This window comes from Rhipicephalus microplus, chromosome 1, assembly GCF_043290135.1.
Source record: "Rhipicephalus microplus isolate Deutch F79 chromosome 1, USDA_Rmic, whole genome shotgun sequence".
NCBI lineage: Eukaryota > Metazoa > Arthropoda > Arachnida > Ixodida > Ixodidae > Rhipicephalus > Rhipicephalus microplus.
Window position 1 is genome coordinate 114205393 of NC_134700.1, and position 11113 is coordinate 114216505.

Sequence of the window (11113 nt, forward strand, 5' to 3'; positions counted from 1 at the left end):
CAGCATGAGACCCTCGTTTAATGAAATAAGGGAAAGAAGTGTGTACCTAAGGGCTCGTTTTTCTGTGTTTTTACACAATATTAATGACATCTAACAGACAGTATTGCCAAGGAATGTACAGGGGAAGTTATTAGAACCAATGGAATGTATATAAGAAGAAAAAAAAGTGGATGAAAAAATAACCTGTCGTGAGCAGGAATCGAACCTACCACCTTCGAATAACGTGTTCGATGCTCTAACCCCTGAGCTACTACAGTGGCCTTCCCTCCATCCACTTTTTTGGGGGGTTTTATATGTGAATTTAGAAGTAGGAGTGACAGTCAGCGCCATCTATAAGCCAAGCGACAAGTGTGAAAACACTCTTTTATGCGCATGTTTGGCGTCACGTAGCACGTGAACTTATTATAAGTGGGCAGCTGATTAATAGTCCCTCATATAAAACCTAATGACACCAAGTCTGCCAGTACTAGACCCTCGTTTAATGAAATAAGGGAAAGAAGTGTGTACCTAAGCACTCGTTTTTCCGTGTTTTTACACAATATTAATGACATCTAACAGACAGTATTGCCAAGGAATGTACAGGGGAAGTTATTAGAACCAATGGAATATATATAAGAAAGAAAAGTGGATGAAAAAATAACCAGCCGTGAGCAGGAATTGAACCTACGACCTTCGAATAGCGCGTTCGATGCTCTAACCACTGAGCTACCACAGCGGCCTTCCCTCCATCCACTTTTTTTTGGGGGTTTTATATGTGAATTTAGAAGTAGGAGTGACAGTCCGCGCCATCCAAGCGACAAGTGTGAAAACACTCTTTTAAGCGCATGTTTGGCGTCACGTAGCACGTGAACTTATTATGAGCGGGTAGCTGATTAATAGTCCCTCGTATAAAACCTAAAGACACCAACTCTGCCAGTACGAGACCCTCGTTTATTGAAATAAGAGAAAGAACTGTGTACCTAAAGGCTCGTTTTTCCGTGTTTTAACACAATATTAATGAGATCTAACAGACAGTAATGCCAAGGAACGTACAGGGGAAGTTATTAGAACCAATAAAATGTATATAAGAAGAAAGAAAACTGGATGAAAAAATAACCTGCCGTGAGCAGGAATCGAACCTACGACCTTCGAATAACGCGTTCGATGCTCTAACCACTGAGCTACCACAGCGGCCTTCCCTCCATCTACTTTTTTTGGGGGTTTTTTTATGTGAATTTAGAAGTAGGAGTGACAGTCCGCGCATCCAAGCGACAAGTGTGAAAACACTCTTTTATGCGCATGTTTGGCGTCACGTAGCACGTGAACTTATTATGAGCGGGTAGCTTATTAATAGTCCCTCGTATAAAACCTAATGACACCAAGTCTGCCAGCACTAGACCCTCGTTTAATGAAATAAGGGAAAGAAGTGTGTACCTAAGGACTCGTTTTTCTGTGTTTTTACACAATATTAATGACATCTAACAGACAGTATTGCCAAGGAATGTTCAGGGGAAGTTATTAGAACCAATGGAACGTATATAAGAAGAAAGAAAAGTGGATGAAAAAATAACCAGTCATGAGCAGGAATCGAACCTACGACCTTCGAATAACGCGTTCCATGCTCCAACCACTGAGCTACCCCAGTGGTCTTCCCTCCATCCACTTTTTGGGGGGGTTTTATATGTGAATTTAGAAGTAGGAGTGACAGTCCGCGCCATCCAAGCGACAAGTGTGAAAACACTCTTCTAAGCACATGTTTGGCGTCACCGTAGCACGTGAACTTATTATGAGCGGGTAGCTGATTAATAGTCCCTCGTATAAAACTTAATGACACCAACTCTGCCAGTACGAAACCCTCGTTTAATGAAATAAGGAAAAGAAGTGTGTACCTAAAGGCTCGTTTTTCTGTGTTTTAACACAATATTAATGAGATCTTACAGACAGTAATGCCAAGGAACGTACAGGGGAAGTTATTAGAACCAATGGAATGTATATAAGAAGAAAGAAAAGTGGATGAAAAAATAACCTGCCGTGAGCAGGAATCGAACCTACGACCTTCGAATAACGAGTTCGATGCTCTAACCACTGAGCTACCACAGCGGCCTTTCCTCTATCCACTTTTTTGGGGGGGGGGGGGGGTTTATATGTGAATTTAGAAGTAGGAGTGACAGTCCGCACCATCCAAGCGACAAGTGTGAAAACACTCTTTTATGCGCATGTGTGGCGCCACGTACCACGTGAACTTATTATGAGTGGGTAGCTGAATAATAGTCCCTCGTATAAAACCTAATGACACCAAGTCTGCCAGCACTAGACCCTCGTTTAATGAAATAAGGGAAAGAAGTGTGTACCTAAGGACTCGTTTTTCTGTGTTTTTACACAATATTAATGACATCTAACAGAAAGTATTGCCAAGGAATGTAGAGGGGAAGTTATTAGAACCAATGGAATATATATAAGAAGAAAGAAAAGTGGATGAAAAAATAACCAGCCATGAGCAGGAATCGAACCTACGACCTTCGAATAACGCGTTCTATGCTCTAACCACTCAGCTACCACAGCGGCCTTCCCTCCATCCACTTTTTTGGGGGGGTTTTATATGTGAATTTAGAAGTAGGAGTGACAGTCCGCGCCATCCAAGCGACAAGTGTGAAAATACTCTTTTATGCGCATGTTTGGCCTCACGTAGCACGTGAACTTATTATGAGCGGGTAGATGATTAATAGTCCCTCGTATAAAACCTAATGACACCAAGTCTGCCAGCACGAGACCCTCATTTAATGAAATAAGGGAAAGAAGTGTGTACCTAAGGACTCGTTTTTCTGTGTTTTTACACAATATTAATGACATCTAACAGAAAGTATTGCCAAGGAATGTACAGGGGAAGTTATTAGAACCAATGGAATATATATAAGAAGAAAGAAAAGTGGATGAAAAAATAACCAGCCATGAGCAGGAATCGAACCTACGACCTTCGAATAACGCGTTCTATGCTCTAACCACTCAGCTACCACAGCGGCCTTCCCTCCATCCACTTTTTTGGGGGGGTTTTATATGTGAATTTAGAAGTAGGAGTGACAGTCCGCGCCATCCAAGCGACAAGTGTGAAAACACTCTTTTATGCGCATGTTTGGCCTCACGTAGCACGTGAACCTATTATGAGCGGGTAGATGATTAATAGTCCCTCGTATAAAACCTAATGACACCAAGTCTGCCAGTACGAGACCCTCGTTTAATGAAATAAGGGAAAGAAGTGTGTACCTAAGGACTCGTTTTTCTGTGTTTTTACACAATATTAATGACATCTAACAGAAAGTATTGCCAAGGAATGTAGAGGGGAAGTTATTAGAACCAATGGAATATATATAAGAAGAAAGAAAAGTGGATGAAAAAATAACCAGCCATGAGCAGGAATCGAACCTACGACCTTCGAACAACGCGTTCTATGCTCTAACCACTCAGCTACCACGCGGCCTTCCCTCCATCCACTTTTTGGGGGGGGGGGGGGTTATATGTGAATTTAGAAGTAGGAGTGACAGTCCGCACCATCCAAGCGACAAGTGTGAAAACACTCTTTTATGCGCATGTTTGGCCTCACGTAGCACGTGAACTTATTATGAGCGGGTAGATGATTAATAGTCCCTCGTATAAAACCTAATGACACCAAGTCTGCCAGTACGAGACCCTCGTTTAATGAAATAAGGGAAAGAAGTGTGTACCTAAGCACTCGTTTTTCTGTGTTTTTACACAATATTAATGACATCTAACAGAAAGTATTGCCAAGGAATGTAGAGGGGAAGTTATTAGAACCAATGGAATATATATAAGAAGAAAGAAAAGTGGATGAAAAAATAACCAGCCATGAGCAGGAATCGAACCTACGACCTTCGAATAACGCGTTCTATGCTCTAACCACTCAGCTACCACAGCGGCCTTCCCTCCATCCACTTTTTTGGGGGGGTTTTATATGTGAATTTAGAAGTAGGAGTGACAGTCCGCGCCATCCAAGCGACAAGTGTGAAAATACTCTTTTATGCGCATGTTTGGCCTCACGTAGCACGTGAACTTATTATGAGCGGGTAGATGATTAATAGTCCCTCGTATAAAACCTAATGACACCAAGTCTGCCAGCACGAGACCCTCATTTAATGAAATAAGGGAAAGAAGTGTGTACCTAAGGACTCGTTTTTCTGTGTTTTTACACAATATTAATGACATCTAACAGAAAGTATTGCCAAGGAATGTACAGGGGAAGTTATTAGAACCAATGGAATATATATAAGAAGAAAGAAAAGTGGATGAAAAAATAACCAGCCATGAGCAGGAATCGAACCTACGACCTTCGAATAACGCGTTCTATGCTCTAACCACTCAGCTACCACAGCGGCCTTCCCTCCATCCACTTTTTTGGGGGGGTTTTATATGTGAATTTAGAAGTAGGAGTGACAGTCCGCGCCATCCAAGCGACAAGTGTGAAAACACTCTTTTATGCGCATGTTTGGCCTCACGTAGCACGTGAACCTATTATGAGCGGGTAGATGATTAATAGTCCCTCGTATAAAACCTAATGACACCAAGTCTGCCAGTACGAGACCCTCGTTTAATGAAATAAGGGAAAGAAGTGTGTACCTAAGGACTCGTTTTTCTGTGTTTTTACACAATATTAATGACATCTAACAGAAAGTATTGCCAAGGAATGTAGAGGGGAAGTTATTAGAACCAATGGAATATATATAAGAAGAAAGAAAAGTGGATGAAAAAATAACCAGCCATGAGCAGGAATCGAACCTACGACCTTCGAACAACGCGTTCTATGCTCTAACCACTCAGCTACCACGCGGCCTTCCCTCCATCCACTTTTTGGGGGGGGGGGGGGGGTTATATGTGAATTTAGAAGTAGGAGTGACAGTCCGCACCATCCAAGCGACAAGTGTGAAAACACTCTTTTATGCGCATGTTTGGCCTCACGTAGCACGTGAACTTATTATGAGCGGGTAGATGATTAATAGTCCCTCGTATAAAACCTAATGACACCAAGTCTGCCAGTACGAGACCCTCGTTTAATGAAATAAGGGAAAGAAGTGTGTACCTAAGCACTCGTTTTTCTGTGTTTTTACACAATATTAATGACATCTAACAGACAGTATTGCCAAGAAATGTACAGGAAAAGTTATTAGAACCTATGGAATGTATATAAGAAGAAAGAAAAGTGGATGAAAAAATAACCAGCCATGAGCAGGAATCGAACCTACGACCTTCGAATAACGCGTTCTATGCTCTAACCACTCAGCTACCACAGCGGGCTTCCCTCCATCCACTTTTTTGGGGGGGTTTTATATGTGAATTTAGAAGTAGGAGTGACAGTCCGCGCCATCCAAGCGACAAGTGTGAAAACACTCTTTTATGCGCATGTTTGGCGTCACGTAGCCCGTGAACTTATTACGAGCGGGCAGCTGATTAATAGTCCCTCGTATAAAACCTAATGACACCAAGTCTGCCAGTACGAGACCCTCGTTTAATGAAATAAGGGAAAGAAGTGTGTACCTAAGCACTCGTTTTTCTGTGTTTTTACACAATATTAATGACATCTAACAGACAGTATTGCCAAGGAATGTACAGGGGAAGTTATTACAACCAATGGAATATATATAAGAAGAAAGAAAAGTGGATGAAAAAATAACCAGCCATGAGCAGGAATCGAACCTATGACCTTCGAATAACGCGTTCTATGCTCTAACCACTGAGCTACCACAGTGGCCTTCCCTCCATCCACTTTTTTGGGGGTTTTATATGTGAATTTAGAAGTAGGAGTGACAGTCCGCGCCATCCAAGCGACAAGTGTGAAAACACTCTTTTAAGCGCATGTTTGGCGTCACGTAGCACGTGAACTTATTATGAGCGGGTAGCTGATTAATAGTCCCTCGTATAAAACCTAATGACACCAACTCTGCCAATACGAGACCCTCGTTTAATGAAATAAGGGAAAGAAGTGTGTACCTATGGACTCGTTTTTCTGTGTTTTTACACAATAATAATGACATCTAACAGACAGTATTGCCAAGGAATGTACAGGGGAAGTTATTAGAACCAATGGAATGTATATAAGAAGAAAGAAAAGTGGATGAAAAAATAACCAACCATGAGCAGGAATCGAACCTACGACCTTCGAATAACGCGTTCGATGCTCTAACCACTGAGCTACCACAGTGGCCTTCCCTCCATCCACTTTTTTGGGGGGTTTTATATGTGAATTTAGAAGTAGGAATGACAGTCCGCGCCATCCAAGCGACAAGTGTGAAACACTCTTTTATGCGCATGTTTGGCGTCACGTAGCCCGTGAACTTATTACGAGCGGGCAGCTGATTAATAGTCCCTCGTATAAAACCTAATGACACCAAGTCTGCCAGTACGAGACCCTCGTTTAATGAAATAAGGGAAAGAAGTGTGTACCTAAGCACTCGTTTTTCTGTGTTTTTACACAATATTAATGACATCTAACAGACAGTATTGGCAAGGAATGTACAGGGGAAGTTATTAGAACCTATGGAATGTATATAAGAAGAAAGAAAAGTGGATGAAAAAATAACCAGTCATGAGCAGGAATCGAACCTACGACCTTCGAATAACGCGTTCGATGCTCTAACTACTGAGCTACCACAGTGGCCTTCCCTCCATCCACTTTTTTGGGGGGTTTTATGTGAATTTAGAAGTAGGAGTGACAGTCCGCGCCATCCAAGTGACAAGTGTGAAAACACTCTTTTAAGCGCATGTTTGGCGTCACGTAGCACGTGAACTTATTACGAGCGGGCAGCTGATTATTAGTCCCTCGTATAAAACCTAATGACACCAAGTCTGCCAGTACGAGACCCTCGTTTAATGAAATAAGGGAAAGAAGTGTGTACCTAAGCACTCGTTTTCCGTGTTTTTACACAATATTGATGAGATCTAGCAGACAGTAATGGCAAGTAATTTACAGGGGAAGTTATTAGAACCAATAGAATGTATATAAGAAGAAAGAAAAGTGGATGAAAAAATAACCTGCTGTGAGCAGGAATCGAACCTACGACCTTCAAATAACGCGTTCGATGCTCTAACCACTGAGCTACCACAGCGGCCTTTCCTCCATCCACTTTTTTGGGGGAGTTTTATATGTGAATTTAGAAGTAGGAGTGACAGTCCGCACCATCCAAACGACAAGTGGGAAAACACTCTTTTATGCGCATGTTTGGCGCCACGTAGCACGTGAACTTATTATGAGTGGGTAGCTGAATAATAGTCCCTCGTATAAAACCTAATGACACCAAGTCTGCCTGCACTAGACCCTCGTTTAATGAAATAAGGGAAAGAAGTGTGTACCTAAGCACTCGTTTTTCTGTGTTTTTACACAATATTAATGACATCTAACAGACAGTATTGCCAAGAAATGTACAGGAAAAGTTATTAGAACCTATGGAATGTATATAAGAAGAAAGAAAAGTGGATGAAAAAATAACCAGCCATGAGCAGGAATCGAACCTACGACCTTCGAATAACGCGTTCGATGCTCTAACTACTGAGCTACCACAGTGGCCTTCCCTCCATCCACTTTTTTGGGGGGTTTTATATGTGAATTTAAAAGTAGGAGTGACAGTCCGCGCCATCCAAGTGACAAGTGTGAAAACACTCTTTTTAGCGCATGTTTGGCGTCACGTAGCACGTGAACTTATTACGAGCGGACAGCTGATTAATAGTCCCTCGTATAAAACCTAATGACACCAAGTCTGCCAGCACGAGACCCCCGTTTAATGAAATAAGGGAAAGAAGTGTGTACCTATGGACTCGTTTTTCTGTGTTTTTACACAATATTAATGACATCTAACAGACAGTATTGCCAAGGGATGTACAGGGGAAGTTATTACAACCAATGGAATATATATAAGAAGAAAGAAAAGTGGATGAAAAAATAACCTGCCGTGAGCAGGAATCGAACCAACGACCTTCGAATAACGCGTTCGATGCTCTAACCACTGAGCTACCACAGCGGCCTTTCCTCCATCCACTTTTTGGGGGGGTTTTATATGTGGATTTAGAAGTAGGAGTGACAGTCCGCACCATCCAAGCGACAAGTGGGAAAACACTCTTTTATGCGCATGTTTGGCGCCACGTAGCACGTGAACTTATTATGAGCGGGTAGCTGAATAATAGTCCCTCGTATAAAACCTAATGACACCAAGTCTGCCTGCACTAGACCCTCGTTTAATGAAATAAGGGAAAGAAGTGTGTACCTAAGCACTCGTTTTTCTGTGTTTTTACACAATATTAATGACATCTAACAGACAGTATTGCCAAGAAATGTACAGGAAAAGTTATTAGAACCTATGGAATGTATATAAGAAGAAAGAAATGTGGATGAAAAAATAACCAGCCATGAGCAGGAATCGAACCTACGACCTTCGAATAACGCGTTCGATGCTCTAACTACTGAGCTACCACAGTGGCCTTCCCTCCATCCACTTTTTTTGGGGGGTTTTATATGTGAATTTAAAAGTAGGAGGGACAGTCCGCGCCATCCAAGTGACAAGTGTGAAAACACTCTTTTAAGCGCATGTTTGGCGTCACGTAGCACGTGAACTTATTACGAGCGGGCAGCTGATTAATAGTCCCTCGTATAAAACCTAATGACACCAAGTCTGCCAGTACGAGACCCTCGTTTAATGAAATAAGGGAAAGAAGTGTGTACCTAAGGACTCGTGTTTCTGTGTTTTTACACAGTAATAATGACATCTACAGACAGTATTGCCAAGGAATGTACAGGAGAAGTTATTAGAACCAATGGAATGTATATAACAAGAAAGAAAAGTGGATGAAAAAATAACCAGCCATGAGCAGGAATCGAACCTACGATCTTCGAATAACGCGTTCGATGCTCTAACCACTGAGCTACCACAGTGGCCTTCCCTCTATCCACTTTTTCTGGGGGTTTTATATGTGTATTCAGAAGTAGGAGTGACAGTGCGCGCCATCCAAGCGAAAAGTGTGAAAACACACTTTAAACGCATGTTTGGCGTCACGTAGCACGTGAACTTATTATGAGCGGGTAGCTGATTAATAGTCCCTCGTATAAAAAACCTAATGACACCAACTCTGCCAGTACGAGACCCTCGTTTAATGAAATAAGGAAAAGAAGTGTGTACCTAAGGGCTCGTTTTTCTGTGTTTTAACACAATATTAATGAGATCTAACAGACAGTAATGCCAAGGAACGTACAGGGGAAGTTATTAGAACCAATGGAATGTATATAAGAAGAAAGAGAAGTAGATGAATAAATAACCTGCCATGAGCAGGAATAGAACCTACGACCTTCGAATAACGCGTTCGATGCTCTAACCACTGAGCTACCACAGCGGCCTTCCCTCTATCCACTTTTTTGGGGGTGGTTTTATATGTGAATTTAGAAGTACGAGTGACAGTCCGCACCATCCAAGCGACAAGTGGGAAAACACTCTTTTATGCGCATGTTTGGCGCCACGTAGCACGTGAACTTATTATGAGCGGGTAGCTGAATAATAGTCCCTCGTATAAAACCTAATGACACCAAGTCTGCCAGAACGAGACCCTCGTTTAATGAAATAAGGAAAAGAAGTGTGTACCTAAGGGCTCGTTTTTCTGTGTTTTAACACAATATTAATGAGATCTAACAGACAGTAATGCCAAGGAACGTACAGGGGAAGTTATTAGAACCAATGGAATGTATATAACAAGAAAGAAAAGTGGATGAAAAAATAACCAGCCATGAGCAGGAATCGAACCTACGATCTTCGAATAACGCGTTCGATGCTCTAACCACTGAGCTACCACAGTGGCCTTCCCTCTATCCACTTTTTCTGGGGGGTTTTATATGTGTATTCAGAAGTAGGAGTGACAGTGCGCGCCATCCAAGCGAAAAGTGTGAAAACACACTTTAAACGCATGTTTGGCGTCACGTAGCACGTGAACTTATTATGAGCGGGTAGCTGATTAATAGTCCCTCGTATAAAACCTAATGACACCAACTCTGCCAGTACGAGACCCTCGTTTAATGAAATAAGGAAAAGAAGTGTGTACCTAAGGGCTCGTTTTTCTGTGTTTTAACACAATATTAATGAGATCTAACAGACAGTAATGCCAAGGAACGTACAGGGGAAGTTATTAGAACCAATGGAATGTATATAAGAAGAAAGAGAAGTAGATGAATAAATAACCTGCCATGAGCAGGAATAGAACCTACGACCTTCGAATAACGCGTTCGATGCTCTAACCACTGAGCTACCACAGCGGCCTTCCCTCCATCCACTTTTTTGGGGGGGGGGTTTTATATGTGAATTTAGAAGTAGGAGTGACAGTCCGCACCATCCAAGCGACAAGTAGGAAAACACTCTTTTATGCGCATGTTTGGCGCCACGTAGCACGTGAACTTATTATGAGCGGGTAGCTGAATAATAGTCCCTCGTATAAAACCTAATGACACCAAGTCTGCCAGAACGAGACCCTCGTTTAATGAAATAAGGGAAAGAAGTGTGTACCTAAGCACTCGTTTTTCTGTGTTTTTACACAATATTAATGACATCTAACAGACAGTATTGCCAAGAAATGTACAGGAAAAGTTATTAGAACCTATGGAATGTATATAAGAAGAAAGAAAAGTGGATGAAAAAATAACCAGCCATGAGCAGGAATCGAACCTACGACCTTCGAATAACGCGTTCGATGCTCTAACTACTGAGCTACCACAGTGGCCTTCCCTCCATCCACTTTTTTTGGGGGGTTTTATATGTGAATTTAAAAGTAGGAGGGACAGTCCGCGCCATCCAAGTGACAAGTGTGAAAACACTCTTTTAAGCGCATGTTTGGCGTCACGTAGCACGTGAACTTATTATGAGCGGGTAGCTGATTAATAGTCCCTCGTATAAAACCTAATGACACCAAGTCTGCCAGTACGAGACCCTCGTTTAATGAAATAAGGGAAAGAAGTGTGTACCTAAGCACTCGTTTTTCCGTGTTTTTACACAATATTGATGAGATCTAGCAGACAGTAATGGCAAGTAATTTACAGGGGAAGTTATTAGAACCAATAGAATGTATATAAGAAGAAAGAAAAGTGGATGAAAAAATAACC

At 41.8% G+C, this 11113-nt stretch overlaps 2 non-coding genes across 2 annotated transcripts; both read right to left on the bottom strand.

Moving 5' to 3' along the window:
• Nucleotides 1–642: 642 nt before the first annotated feature.
• On the bottom strand, nt 643–715 carry TRNAA-CGC (transfer RNA alanine (anticodon CGC)). The gene has a single exon. It is a non-coding gene; the product is annotated as a tRNA-Ala (tRNA).
• Nucleotides 716–2006: 1291 nt separating this feature from the next.
• Nucleotides 2007–2079, bottom strand: TRNAT-CGU (transfer RNA threonine (anticodon CGU)). The gene has a single exon. It is a non-coding gene; the product is annotated as a tRNA-Thr (tRNA).
• Nucleotides 2080–11113: the final 9034 nt, after the last annotated feature.